General features: G+C 38.5%; 1 protein-coding gene across 2 annotated transcripts in view; it reads left to right on the top strand.

Moving 5' to 3' along the window:
• EPM2A (EPM2A glucan phosphatase, laforin) overlaps positions 1-15,977 on the top strand; it is a 74,735-nt gene that overhangs the window by 48,385 nt on the left and 10,373 nt on the right. The window lies entirely within an intron of this gene.

Here is a 15,977-nt window from a genome sequence, read left to right as displayed (position 1 = left end):
TGAGATTTCTCTTTAAAGCATCTGAGCAGCCGAGGGACATCCTTACTGCAGGTGTGTTGGGGAGCAGAACGGACATCCTGCTGGGAGGAGTACGGCTCAGCTCTACTGCCACCCTCCTTCTTCCCTTTTGGCCATTTTGTATTCATGACCTTATTTAAATATAAAAATATACTATTCAAGTTCCTAATTCTGTTGGCTGGATGGAGAAGGCAATCCATTAAAACATCCCTCAATATTTCTGGTGCAGAAATGCTATGCATTGCTCAGCAGAGGCGAAGGAAAGCGTCCTTTACATTGATAGAAACAGGTGTTCTCTTTGAGTTGTGAAGTCAGCTCCCTTCTGAGAATCTCAGATAAGTGGTCCAAATCATATCTAAGAAGAAAATTCGCCAAAGCATAATTACTTTTCATCAGGGTGCCACAAATAATGAGAAGAAAAGAACATTGGATGTATATTGTAGTCTACTTAATCACTATCATTTTAAAAAGCTGATGTAGAATTCCTTACTTCAAGACAAATTGTATAGCTTTGGTGGTAAATTAGGCATATTTTCTAAACACTAAATTATATTTCTTCTAATTCACATTTGGCTAAGAAAAGCTGATTAGACTAGTGTTTGTAGCAATGGAATATAAGAGATAAGGTTTGCAGCTGCCTTTTCAAATAGTGCATTTGTCTCTTCTTCAATAGCTTCCTGTGTTTCTATTCATATTGAATGAATCCCCTTCTTTATCTTTCTTAGTGAGATAAATTCCATCAATGTTGCTATCTATGCAGGATGTAGGCAGATTACTCACATCACCTTGCCTGTCTATCCCCCTCCGTCACCCAAGAGCTAAACTTGTAGAGAGCGTTAGATTATTAGTGTGGGTAGAAATAGTAAAGCTTTTCCCAATGATAAACAATTATCTTGCACAGTGCATAGGAAACTCTGGTCAGAATATCATGTAACATTTCTCTGCATCTAAGAAAAGCTCTAGAACTGCAAAACTTCAGTAAAGGCATAATGGAAAATCTGAGATGGATAAAACTAGGTTTGACTACAAGCTCAACCAACCATTGATTAGATATGGGGAAGTTGTTTAAACTTTGCCTGTCTTGATTAACTCATCAGTGAAATTTGGGTAGTAATACTTATCCTGTGAGAATCAAATGTCATAAAAAAACAAAATTTCAATAATTATATTTAATTAATAGTAGTCATTATAAAGGAAATCTATTTTTGGGAGGGTGTGTAGACTTTTCAGGAGGTGATTGGAGAAAGTGTCCATCCCACATCAACACCTTGAATGGGGGTCAAGGCTTTCAAGTCACTTTCTGGTTTTGCCCATCAGCTGCTCTTCCCCTGCCGTCCTCACTGGTTACCCTTCCCAGCCCGTATTATGGGAACCTCCCACCACCACAGCCACTTTGTCTTTGCACCCCACATGGGTGACTATTTCCTTTCTCCCTCCAGCCGTCTGGGTTAGTGGAATAGACATGCCCACTCATAAAATGAAATTTGTCTTCGATGACCAGGTTACTATGGGAAGAGCTACGGACTTCCTAGTACATTACACATCCAAAGCAGGGATGGGCAAACTGGTTCGGTAAGGGCTTGGAAAATGTATATTTGAGGCTTTGTGGGCCACATGCTTTCCATTGCAGCTCTTCACCCTTTTGTTGTAATGTGAGAGTAGATATAGACAACACATAACCAAAGGAGCATGGCTGTGTTTTGTGAAGACTTTACTTACAGAAGCAGGTGGCAAGCTGGCTTTGGCCCATGGGTCACAGTTTTCTGAGTCTGAGACATTGAGATGACTCGTACCACTACTAGATCTTAAAGGGACGTAGCAGCCATGTCATCCAGTTTTCCCCAGTGTATACTCTCCTGCAACCAAGGGGTAACTGGTTCAGTGTATTTTTGAAATGCTACGCAATGTCTCCCCTTCTTAGAAGCTCACCCACACATTAGCATACTCAAGGCCCTGAAAACTTTTTTCAAGGGTATAATATTAGTAATAGGAATAATAACTAATGCTAACTTAATAGTCTTTACTGTGTGCTTGGAAATGTTCTAACTACTTTTATATAGTTTCACTTAATCTCACAACCCTACGTGGTATGTAGTCTTGTTAATGTCATCTTGGAGTCAGGTTATTTAACCTGCCCAAGGTAAGATGATTGGTGGATCCAACATTCAAATTTAGGCAGCTCAGCTCCAGAGTCTGTGTCCTCAGCCACCCATCCATCTAGAGGTCACAACATCCAGACACCTCTATGAAACAGTGTGAGTTGAGAAAGTGCTTCTTTAATCCAGTTCTCTCTGTTTACACATTAGAAGTGAAGTCTAGAGAGATTCCAGTAACTTTACAAAGGTCACAAGACTAATTAGTAACTGAAATAAGTCTACGAATCAATTAAATCACTACCTGGTACTTGAAGTAATGCTTAAATTAATCTATAAAGATAGAAAATCCTTTTAAAAATGAGTACTCACTTGTAATTTCCCCCTTTTAATTCAGGTTTTATAACCAGTTTTCATTTAATGGGGATATACACAGTTTGATTTTTAGAAGGTAGAATTATTTTCACTTTATTATGAGGCAGTAGTATGAGTCAATCTGCTGTCAAGAGAAAGATGACAAAGTTTTACCTCTAACTCTGACCTCTCTCTCAGGCCCCATATCAGCTATCTCCAGGCCTCGCTGTACATTAAATCACTTGAGATGCTTGAAAAAATGACCTTGCCCCCCCACCCACTGCCTCAGAATTCTGTTTTAATTGAGGATCTGGTATAAGTATTTCTAAGGAGATCTCCAAGGGATTCTAGTATGTAGCCAAGATTGTGAATCACTGCTCTCAAATCACATTTGTTATTGTTTGCTAAATTTGTCCACTTGCCATAGCACCCAACATTGAAAATACTACATGTCATGAAATGAAACGTATGGCTATGGTCCATGGTTTATAATTAATAAAAATGTGACCATATTCCAAGCATGAGTGGAACTTTATTATTGCAGATGATTGAACTAGTGGCTGTAATATTCAATCAGTTTTATGTGAGCAGGACCATCAGATTGACATGCATAGCTGCAGAAGATTAACCAAAACACTCAGGATGTCGGACAGGTTTCTGCAGGTCTGTAGGTCTCAGACAGAGCCTCAACTCTGCCTTTTGTGTGGCTGGGTAATGCCTGGGACCTTCAGTGGAAGAAACAAGTACTTTGGAGGATTAGGTTTTGGCACCATCCCCCACCTAATTACAGATATTATAATCATTCATAATAGGATAATTTAGAAAAGAAATCATGTATCATATAAGAATTTAGCATAGAAATATACCACCTATGAGAGTGAATGTGATAGAAATTACTAGGGACTTGAGATGGTCTAATTACTACTATTGAACATCAAATTTGTCTCCAAGCTTTCAGGAAGTTAAGGCAAAAAAGGCAACATGTTGAATTATGTAATTTGTATTATGGCTGAAAACAGTTTTCACATTTGTCTGCAGAGAAAATTGGTATGTGGAACTAATTTTAACTAGTAATTTAATACACGTACCCTTGGGATAACACAGTTGAAAATATCTTCACCACAGTTTTGCAAATGTCATAGTCTGTAGTTGTTCATCCACTTGTTCATTTATTCATTTAATTACCTATTTGCTTTTAGGTGCTAACTATATGTTGGATATGATGTTAAGTGCTAGGAATGTGATGATCAATAAGACATCATTTTTCTTCTCAAGGAGCTGAGGGTAAAGAAGAGGAAATGCTCAGGAAAACGAGCATTGCAGAGTGAGAGGCCAGAGTGAGATAAAGGTGTGTGATCATTTGTACATGCTATAGGAACACGCGCACTTAGGAGCTAAGTGAGCCATGGGGATCAAGGAAGATTGAGTAGGCTCGATCAGAGAGATGAGCAGTGAAAAATGCATTCCAAGAGGAAGAACCGTGGGATAAGAGGCAGGGAAGGGGGAGTGCGTGGCACTTCAAGAGACAAATATCTCCTCTAAATTGGAGGGTGAGGTTTATTTGGGGTTACTAGGTTAGAGACGTACATAGGGATCAGATTCTGAAGGGTCAGGCCAAAAACTTGCGACTGCATATGAAAGTGGTGGGTAGTCACTGCTGTATTTTAGGCGATGGAGTCACATGATTAGATCTGTGTTTTAGAAAGATCACTCTCGCTACCTGGTGGAAGGGCGACAGACTGTGGGGTCACTTAGGCTGTTGGTGGAACTCAGTTCTTAAGTGTTGAGAATCTAAGGAGAGCAATGATAATGGGAGAAAGAGGACAGATTCTATAGCTGTTTAGTAGATTGGCTTATATGAGTAGATTAATGACTATAGGGAAGGAGAAGAGGAAAGAACTAAGAAAAGTTTCTTGGCTTAGGTGGCCAGGTGGCTTATAGTGCAATCCATCTCCATGATTGCACCAAGATTCTCCTCAAGAACCATAGAGGAGAATCGTGTTTGTGAGTGGGAGCCGAGAGCGGAAAGCGGTGAAGGGGAGTTCAGGTGATACTTACAGGGCATTGCATGGAGAATTGCAGTGGAGCATTGCGGCCTGCCCCGAAGCAATAGATTTGTAACTTACCAGCATGTAGGTGGCCGTTATAGACGGCAATGTATATTAATTTGTGAGATAACTTAAGAGTATATAAATTGGAGAGAGACCACAGTATGGAGCTCTTGAGAAACACTCATACTAAAAAGGCTTGTAAAAGACACAGAACATGTGAAGGAAACAGAAGTATAGTAAGAGTAAACTAGGAGTATGTAGGGTAATGGAAGTGATCAATAGGGTAATACTAGCACCTAGTCTCATAATTTGGGAAACAGATGGAAAGCGAACATCAAACTGTTTCTGTGAAATATAAATGTGTCAGATGGGACTTGATAGGTGCTGGGTCTTTGGCTCCTGGACTGAATTCTCTTAATAGGAGCCTATGGATATTATTTAAGGGACAAATGATTTAGATATCCGATATGTTTAAAAAGTTTGACATCCAAACATTTTTCCACACACTTAAGCCCAGTTATGAGTGTGGAATAACTTCCCTGAAAAAATCTTGAAAATATCTAAGTACTTGCATAACACAAGATGGAGTTGTCAACATCCTAGACTATGAAACATGGGACTGGCAGTTTTAGCTTAAAAAATTTAAGCCCAATTTGTACCAATTAAATACTTTAATGACTAGAAACTAAGTATGCTTAGTGGAATGGATGATCTTAAATAAAATAATTGTGAAGGACTTTCCAGAATGAATTAACCAAATATGAGAGCACCATATAGCTGAATGCAGTCTCATGATGATTAGGGTTATTTGATATTTACCTATTTAAACATGGCCATAGTAGTTATCATATGATTCGTACCTAATTTTCCTTGTGAATTATATTGGAGTACATGTCCGACTATTTATTTAAGACATTTCCTAGTTAAAAATAACATAAGTAGATCAAGTTTCACCAAACCTATCCTGTTCTCCCATATCTATGGGTCCTCAGGATCTGTGGTAACTTAAAGAAAACAGTGGCCTTTTTGATGTGCACGTCCTTAGGAGGGTTTATTGGTGATAATGACTTCTCTCTGGACAAGATAAAATACACTGTGTGTGCCCCGGTTGAATGAAACAAGCAGAACTTCCCCAGGGATTTTGTAGGTCTCAAAATCACTATATTTTTAGTTACGCATCTCTCTTTGTCCCTACAATATTAACTACTCACATCTCTGAGGGGAGAGGAGCTGTTTATTTTTTGTCTTTCTGGAACCTTATTTAATTTCTGACTCCCCTGAATGCAACACTGTCAATTGCATCAGAGTCCTCAGTCATTTAAATTCCTTGGTGTCCCATAAATTTCAAGTCTTGTGTGTATTTTTCCCAGCTTTCAGCATCCCTATGTAAAATCTCAAACTCCACATTTTAAAATATAACACTAATGGGAATTTCAGTCTCCTGCTGAGAGGCGAATGAGCACTGTAAACAGGGAGAAAAGAGGAATGTTTTAGAACCAAGGAAGGCCATTTGTATATGCAGCCATGTGGCTTCCTGCAGATGGGAAATCAAGAAAGAGGGCTAAAGGGATTTTCCAGCTTTTTTTTGTAATTAGTAGAATTAAAAGAGAAAAAATAGGTAGGCTCCCTGCATGGTTAACATTAGGCCTCTCATAATTAGCATCAGAAGTAGAGATCAAACCCTTTTCTTTTTGTTTGCTCTAGCAGGAGATCTTATTTTGTTTACTTCTCAGTGCACCTGAGCATTATGAATTGTATTGAACTATTATAATGTGTAATAACATAATGATAGTATTTCGATTAAATGTCGTTATTAGAGTACTTCTTGCTGCTCTAAGTGTGTTCCAGGGCCGGCAGCATTGGTATTACAGGGGAGCTTGTGAAAGCGTGGAATCTTGGGCTCCAATCCAGATCTGTTGAATGACTGACTATTTGCGTCTTACCACCACCCCCGGATGATTTGCCTGCACATTAATACCCAAGAAGGACAGGTTTAAATGCATGATAACCATAGGTCTGTCTAAAATGATTTTTTTTGTCAATAAAATTACAATGAAAACAGCTATTGTGGCTCAAAGCATTTAATAGAATCCTCTTTCACACCAGGAATTCCTTGTACTTCAATAAATGAAATGATTGATTGGCAATGATGAAGGAAATTAACATAAAATAGGAGAAAAATCATTTTTTTCACTTTTCAACTGTCTTCTTTTTCTAAATTTATTTTTGTTTTGGAGCTGAAATAGACCCACTGGTTAAAAGAATAAATTTTTAAAAATCTCTTTAGTGAATTGATTAAATAAATAAACAAGTTCCATTGTGTACTACTTTGTCTGTAATAGATATTTCCCCAATATGAGTTACATCTAAATCATGGGCATCATATCCTGTGTACGAAGTTCTCACATTAATAAAAAAAAACTCTACCTTATTAATATTTGCATAACAGAAATAGAGGTTTGAGTGGAAAATTGAAAGGAAGTTTGAATAGTTTGATATTATCAAGAATTTAAGCATATGGATGTCATTAGTGTGATGGCTAGCAAAGTGTTTGTCTGAAACATAAAAATATATAGCAAAGAAACCTACAGATATAAGCTTCATTGAGGGCAGGCCTGGTTAAGGAATTGTAGATTATAATATCACATTAGTAAATTTGTAGTCATTTTTGAATATTTCCTTTCCCTCAGCCCTTTCATTTAATTAATATGCAAGTGCTGTTAGCTCCACCTCTAAAGTACATTTGTTTTACCCCACTTCTATCTCTATCAGTAGCGGTATTCCAAGCCATCAGTATCCAAAAAGTCTTCCCTCTTCCCCATAGCAGCCAGTCACCTTTAAAAATCTAAAATATGTCCATGTCGCTCCTTCATTGCTTTTATATTATTACACAAATTTCCTAGCACATCAGTAAGGCCTAGTATGGTCTTCTCAATCTACCCCATGCCATATTCCTTCCTTGGGCAACTCACTCCCTGTCTCTGGGTTTCTCAGTTTTTAAAGTCTAACTCTCTTCTCACCAAAGACGTGGTATGTCTCATTTTCCTAAATCAGGTTTCAGCTCTACTGTCATCTTTTCAGAAAAAACTTTCCCGATTGTTACACTGGGAAGTCTAGCTCCCCAGTGGTTCTCTGTTTTAACTCGCTGTTTATATCCTTGAGAACACATTACAATTAATTTTCTACATTTACTCATTTTGTACGTTTATTTGCTTATTGCCTGTCTCCCTCACAGTTCGTAGGTTCAGGCCTTGGCTGTCTCCTTCACTGCTGATGGCCGAGTGCCTGGCTCAAGGCAGGCTTCACTACATATTTGTTGACTAGAGAGTGGCTTTAAAGCAAATACAGAAATTGCACGGTTAATTTTTTTTTAATCACTCCCTTGATCATCTGTACTTCCCAATTCATTATGCGAGTGTTTAATTTTAAACAAGTCCTTCTAAGTTTATTAGTAGAAAAAAATATTAAACATAACATTTTACTCCTTCAAGGAATGCTCAGCATTGGAAACAAAATTGCCATGTCAAGAGGATATTTTATTGAAACTTTTTGTTGAAATTTGTGTCAGGGAAACCAAATAGGGCTGCTGCCCTTTTGTTTGTCTCAATCTTTGCACTAGCTTGTGATTGACTTTAAGAAAGTGAAGTGTGCTAGTTGCCTTATTTATCACTAATGATCTGTCAATGTGGCACAACCATGTTTCAGGGCAACAAACACAGAACAATGAGAAGGCCAAACTCGCTAAAAGTCATAAGAAGTTACGAGTCTGAGAGACTGTGCTCTTACACATTTCAGGTAATTCTCCATTGAGATCCATTCTGCGAAAGCCAAGCAAAGGGACCCAGGGTTCTGCTGTGTTTATCAACACTAGACACCTCAGAACCATAGAGCTGAGTTATAAGACTATGAAGGAAGCCACATAGTCCAGCCAGACACCTGATGACCTCTTCCGCAGTGCTGGAGGTGCTCAGGTGATGGACTGAAGGGCACACGAGAAGGGAGGAGATCGGGTAGTACTGTGTGTAAGAGGGCAGTTTGGGCACCACAATCAAATGTTAGTCGTATTTGTAGGATTCCAAACATCAGAAGGAAAGGTGAAAACCTTTTAAAATGCTTTACTTTAAGGACCTCTGATGTATAGATATCTGAAGAGTCTGGATGATTGAATGTGTATGTTTTAAGTCTGAGTATTTAGATCTTGTATTCATCTCTTGGGATTGCCATAATGAAGTGTCACAAACTGGGTAGCCTAAACAAGAGAAACTGTGTCATAGTTCTGGAGGCTAAAGCTTGAGATTAGTTTATCTGTGGGGTGGATTCATTCTGAGGGCTGTAAGGGAAGGATCTGCTCCAGGCCTCTCTCCTGCTTTATAGACGGTCATTTTCTTCCTTTATCTTCATATCATCTTCCTTCTGTACATGTCTGCGTCCAAATTTCAATTTCTGAGAAGGGCACAAGTCATACTAGGTTGGAGTCTACCCTAATGGCTTTATCTTAACTTGATTACCTCTCTAGAGACCTTATCTCTGAATAAGGTCACCTTCTTAGATGCTTAGGGCTTAGGGCTTCAACATAGAAATTTTGGGAGAACACAATTCAACCCACAACAGACCTTTATAATTATTTCAATATATGGCATTTTATAATATAGAAAATAAAAGGACATACATCAAAAATAGTTGCTTCACATGGTTATAAACTACATAGCACATCTATAAAAGTCTAAGAAAGTGACTGTATATGTAGAAATTAGCATGTGCTCTATATATGCAATAGTTTATGACCCATAAGCAAACTACAATAAAACTATTTTTTAATAAAGAAGTTAATTAGTATCACTCTCTAAACTGGAATTTGCCTTTGATTAGTTATTCAGCCTTAGCTAGAGTCTATAACAAGCACCATTTTGGGTTAGAAGTTTGGCATTATTTACTTAAAACTTAACACCAGAGGACAAATTTTCTGCAAGAGTTATATGTGCTAATGAAGGTTGGAGCTTACTAGGGGTTGCTTTTAATGTTTCTCTTGCTTTCTCACTAATGAGGTCTACATTATAAGACTGATAGACTTTTTTCTCTACCCATTATTTAAAAACCAAATCACATTTTAATTTCACATCAAATTGCCCATAAAATATTAAGTAAGGTAAATGTAGCACAATTATTCATCTTAGGAAATGTGCTTTTTCTTTCTTTCTTTCATTTTTTTTTTTTTGCTCCTAAATTCTTAGCTGGATTTTGTGAAGAACCTCTACTAAATCGATTTTCTCCATCTTTGAAATGGTGCTGTGCTTGTATGGCTAAAAAGAGGGCACTGCTGTTTAATAACTGTAGTCGCTTGGTGTGATAAATAAACAAAGACCTATGTTCATACACCAATCTCATCATTCCTGTGGTTTTCCTATGGACAAAAAATAATGCTAATTTTCACCTTCAGGAAAAGGTTATTCTGCCATTTCTCTTTGGCCATCAGTGATGGACCCCGTGAGGTGGAGTCTTATTCCTGACATCTCTCATCTTTTTGTGCTCCTCCTGCCAATAACCCTGTGTGTTTCTGTTTTTCCCCAAAGTGCGTAGACGCATATTCTGCCTGATGTACTGATTATTGCCAGCGAGGGCCCCTGTGACCGGTCGCTGAGATGTAGCACGCTGGCGCTGACTCACATGCTTCAGTGGCCATTGTACCACCAGCCCCGGCCTGACAGGTGAAGCGAATGGTGTAGCATTGTGATGTGATTACTTGGAACCACAAATCCAGATTCACTCCAATGGATGAAATTGATTTTGATTTGCAGTCCAAGATGGTAAGGTTCCAGAAACGTCAGCCATGCATTTCTTTTCCCTGGTCATTAGCTACATTGTAATATTATGAGGATGGATTTTTACCTAAATCCAGTCTCGTCGAATCAGAGTGGCAATGGTCAAAACCCCAGTTAAATTTTTTTCTACAAAAGTACATTATTAATGGTTATAAATATATTAAATATTTGTCATGGCCCAGAAGTCAATTTAATTTTGACTTGTTTGAAGAAATGACACATGAAACACATGGACCCGTGCTCTCAGAACTGGTCTTTCATAGCGGATGTTCCCATTCCTCATACTCTGCACTCTTTGAAACTATTTTGGGAGAAAGGCAAAGACTGAATTTTCAAGGTACATGTGTAGAGTTGAGCAAGTTTGTGTCCTCTTACTTCCATATTTTTTCCTTCTACTAAAAGGTGTTGAGATCCACATACTAAGTTTCTCCTGCATGTTTTTTTTGGGGGGATCTGCTAAGCTACTAGTATTCAAAATCTGGTTAATTTCTAAGGGACAATAATTCACAGAACCTTAGACCTCACTCCAGAGCCATTTTATGAGTATCTGTGGGGTAGATCCTGGCCATGGAATTTTTATAAAAGCACTGCATGGGACTTGAAGCAAAGCTGGATTTGGGAGCTTCGGTCCTGGGTTGGCTGAGTATCAGTTCTCGTTTGGTACCGTGGTTTCTTTTTGACTTTCCAAATATCTATAGTGAAGTTGTCAGAAAGCTGTGATGTTACTCAACATTGATAGTGAGTTACTTATAAAATAATTCTTTGGAAGGCTTACGATGTAATTGACAATATAAGCTATATATTTTATTTCATTATGATACCTTAGAAGTTTGGTATGTCTTGCATTAAATCTTTACAGAAGATTTTAATTCCCTAAATCCCATATTTCAATGAGTTTCTTTTCACCTTTAAAAATTTGATTTTTAAATTGTTTAAAGTATCATTAACTCCAAGAGAAGATTAAAACTAAGATGGAATGAGTAAAAATTGATTTTTCATGGTGTCAAGGTATTCTCTTTTGAATGGCTAAGTAAGAGTTTAATTACTATTTGGAAAGTAAATCATACATCTTGTTACTTCTAGTGTATTATACAACCAGAAGTATATCACCTGCTGTGAGAGACAACAGACTGAAATAGGATGAGCGTAAAGGCCACTTCAGCTGTCTGATTAAGCGGAATCCACTGATTTGTGTGTTTCTAACAAGCCTGGTATTGTGTCTCTATGTCCCATATAATGGTTCAGTAAATTTACTTTATAACTTTAATTCTCTACCCTTCAATACAGTGCTTGTTTTCAGAATTTATCTCTACTTCTCTATCTCCTAGGTTCAGAACATCGTCCTTAAAAAGTCAGGAATTGTTTTATATTCATTTCTTAAATACAGACCCTGACTTCAGGCATTTCTAGAGGAAGAATTAATTATGTTACTAACAAGTTGGAAATAATCTGAGATAGAAACTAGTGTTTATATGTGTGTGAGAATGTGTGGGTGTGTATTTCAAGGGCTTATTTCCATTAGAAAGTTAATGTGGGAAATATATATGTTAAGGTACCAAGTTTGTTCATTTTTGGCTTATTCTTCATTTCCTGAGGTTTCCAGTTAGTTTAAATATATTTGAAGACCATGGATGAATGAGATGAGAGGATAATACCTTTTTTTCTGGGCAACACAATGTGATTCTATATACTGACTCTGGTTTGGGATTCTAATTTCTTATTTTGTAGACTCAGATGCCCTGATTTACCCTGTGCATATCTCTATGAATTATTCTTTGGTCTTTATGCAAATCTTGCATGCTTGTCACTTTATTTTGGAATTTATTTACTAGCTAAATACTCAGTGCTACCCACTCAAAGGATACAGTATTTAAGTGAACTTTGGATAATGTTTGGAATTCAGCTTGCCTGTCATGAATATTTGTTTTTAATATTTTACCCGTCCACTTCAAGATTTGCCAACAACAATGCATTGTTGTTCAAAAAGCTGTATTTCTTGGTTGTGTAACTGAGGTGTCCACATCTCTCTTTTCCAGCTAAGGGTACTTCAGTGTGCTCGGTTGAACCCCAAAGCATAAGAATGGCAGCCCAGCACTACTAGCTACTAGGCATCCAACAGGTTATTGGAGAAGAAGTTTTTAAGGGAGGATGGAACATATAGACAGAATTAGATTTCTATTCTCACTTAACAGCCAGAGGGATGGGGCAATGACCCAGGGGTTAGGAAGCTTCCATTCCTGCAAATACTAAACACTCAGACAGCAATGTCCTAGTCAAGCGCGGGTCTGGGGCACTCTGAGGTGGCCCAGGCAGTGGTCTTTCTCTCAACCCACTGGGCCCAGGGGCATATCCGAGAATTTTTTAGGGTTAGGATTTAAAGTGAAAAAGCCTTTGGATCCTTTGTCCTTCTTTGCAGTACCATTAAGTCTTTCCAGGGTTTCTCACTTTTCTCTTTATTTTAAATTGCATTCCCTTTATTTTCCCACAATAATTCACAAGGAAATTCCTAATAACCCATTAGACTTAGAACCCAAGCAACAAAGAAAAATTGGTTTATTCTCTCCTGGAGGATAAATAGGATGCAAGCTTTGGAAAGACAGTGCTTGCTCTAGTAAGATAGTCATTGAGGATGGAATGAAAATACCCACATTTGAGGTTTAATCAGTTGGTTTTCCATGTTCCCATCAACAATGACAACAACAGCCAAACGGCAAAAAACAAGCTGGATTTCATAAAACAAATAGGGTGAATATTCTGTCCTCTGCAACATTTACATAAAGGATACACAGAGCAAGGCAAAATTATCTGAATGACCATTAGAATATAAAATAAATTACTACAATAAATACATTGTAATAACTAGACATAAAGCCCACTTACATGTATTGTGAAGTCACTAGTGTCCTATTCAAATCACTTACTTCTTTCACTCCTTACAAAAGTTCTGTCGCTTGGTTTATTTTGTTTTAGACCCACTTTAAAGATGTCCACACCCAGAGCTCAGAGATGATACTTAAGTGAGCCCTCATGGCAGACTGTTACTACCAAGTGACTTTCCATTTCAACTCAGTTTTTCTGGCTTGTGTTCACTGCCCCTTCCATTTTACCACACAAAAAATGTTATTGTGCTTTTCAATTCTCTAATATTAGATTTTGCTTTACTCTCTAGATCCCTTGTTTTTATATACATACATTCATATTTTTAAATGACATGAAATATTATATTATAACCAGAATAACATAACTGATGAGCCACAAACTGTCAGATATGTTGGGCTTACTCCTGCTTCACATTCTCTTTCTTGCTACAAAGAGTAAGAAGTTGGACTTCACTTTTATTCTCCAAAATCACAGCTTCCTAACCTCAGCATCGTTGATGTTTTGGACTAGATGATCCTCTGTTGTGGGAAGCTGTCCGGTGCATCACAGAATGCTTACCAACATCCCTAGCCTCAAACTAATAGATGCTGGTAGCAAAACCAGCTCCATAATCATTGCCAAATACCCTCTGGGGAGCGAATGTTCCCCATTGAGAATCATTGCTCGAAACTCAAAATGGAAGTAGTTAAATAAAGTTCATTCCCTCTGCTCAGTGTCTTTCCTGCATGTTTTAAAGGCTTCAAGCAACTGACTCTGTACTCGTCAGAACAAGTCAGGCTGTGCGGTGGGGACAAACAAGGCCGGGTCGAGCTCTGCAGGGCGGCAGGCCTCTTCGGGGGGAGCTCACCGTTCCGCGTTCCTTCAGTCGCCTGGCAGCTCGGCATCCACGTGTGCTTTCGTGGTCATTGCCACAGGGAAAGACAGACAGTGGAGACAGAGGCACAAGGTCTTAAAAATGCCCCTGTGGAAGTGACACATGTCACTTCAGCTCACATTTTATTGACAAAAGCAAGTCGTGCGGCCGTGTCTCACACTGAGGCGGGGAGAAAGTGTAGCCCTCCGTGCTTGAAGGAGGATACCTGGGCACACGGCCAGCATCAGCGCTGTCATCCTCCATCATCAGTACCTGGTCTGCGTGTCCTGTAATGAGCCTGGTAAAGTACGAGGGGACATGATTCAAGTAGATTGGAATAGAGAGTTCACCCTTTAGCTCTGGAGAGAATGAATGTCTACATATAAAGTACTCAGTGAACAAGACAATATATACCATATACAATAGATTGTAATAGCATGCATTACATTTATGTAATAATTTGGAAAATATTTACATTTTTATGATAAGTGCATTTTATAATTTTACCTCTTCCAGATGAAGAGCATGGTATACCTTTTGGGTTCTGGGGCCCAATTCCAGTGTGTGAGGGGAAGGCGTGTCCTCATGCATCCGAGCAGTTCTGCAGACGCCAGCTTTGTGTCCCACAGTTCAGCTCAGGTTTGACACTGCCTACCCGGAGACAGCACTGGATTCCACACAGCTTCACAGCTCCCTTCTGCACAGCTTCAGATGCCACCTGCAAACCCAGGTGGTCACCAGTGCTTCCGACTGACTGGCTACAGATTGGAGGTTCCCAAGACCCCCTCCTTCCTTGAGTTCTATTCATTTTCTGGAGTAGCTCACAGAACTCAGGGAAACGAATTACTTACCAGGGCACCAGTTTATTATAAAAGGATATATTAGAACTCAGGAGCAAGGAGATGGAAGAGATGCACAGGGCGAGGCGCGGGGAAGGGGCACAGAGCTTCCGTGACCTTCCCAGGCGGCCACGCTCCCCAAGCCCCATGTGTTCACCAACCCAGAGTCTCTGTACGCCCTCCTCTTGGGCTTTTGTGGAGGCTTTGCCACAGAGGTGTGAGTAGTTAAATCATTAGCCATTGGTAATTGATTCAACCTGCATTCCTTCTCCCCTACAGGAGGTCAGGAGGTCTGGGTGAAAGTACCAGCCCTCTAATCACGTGGTTGGGTCTCCTAGCAATGAACCTGCATCCTTAAATGCTGTCCAAAAGTCGCCTCGTTAACATAACAAAAGATACCTTTGTGACTCTCAACACTTGGGATAGGGAAATTTCAAGAGTTTTAGGTATTTTGTGTTGGAACAGGGGAGGAAGGCCAAATATATATATATATATTGTATTATAAACGACAGTATCACTGTATATCTTTCTATTTATTGGTGGTTGTTTATTTAATGTCCTCCAATACAATTTTGTAGTTCTTTCTGGTTAAGTGTATTCCTAGATGTTCTTGAATTTTTGATTATTTTTGAGAAAGATTCCCTCTGCCCTCACCCCACTGCATTTCTATCTGACTATTGCTAGTACAGAGACAAGCTGTTTGGTTTTCTATATTTCCCCTCATCCAGATACCTTAATGCTAATATTTTTAATATTTACATAGTTTTTGTGTTTGAATCTCTTAGGGGCTGGTTCTCCAGATTTGACCACTGAATTAGGATATTTAGATAATCATACTTAAAAAACTAATGATATTTTCTTTTTTATAGGTAGTTACAATTCCTTCTACTTGTAGCATTAAATGAAACATAGAACTCTGTTGGGTACTAATGGAAGTAATCTTTACTTTGATTTTGGTTAAAAGAAGATTGTTGTTTATTTCTTGTATTCAGCATGTTTAAAAGGTCTCATACTATTTGAAATTTTTATATAGAGTTTTAAATAAGAATGATGGCTGAATTTTAGCAAAT

Source organism: Pteronotus mesoamericanus, unplaced genomic scaffold (assembly GCF_021234165.1).
Source record: "Pteronotus mesoamericanus isolate MK-2021 breed Mesoamerican mustached bat unplaced genomic scaffold, CSHL_Meso_final contig_20, whole genome shotgun sequence".
NCBI classification, from domain to species: domain Eukaryota; kingdom Metazoa; phylum Chordata; class Mammalia; order Chiroptera; family Mormoopidae; genus Pteronotus; species Pteronotus mesoamericanus.
This window is presented reverse-complemented; position numbering and strand designations above follow the sequence as displayed.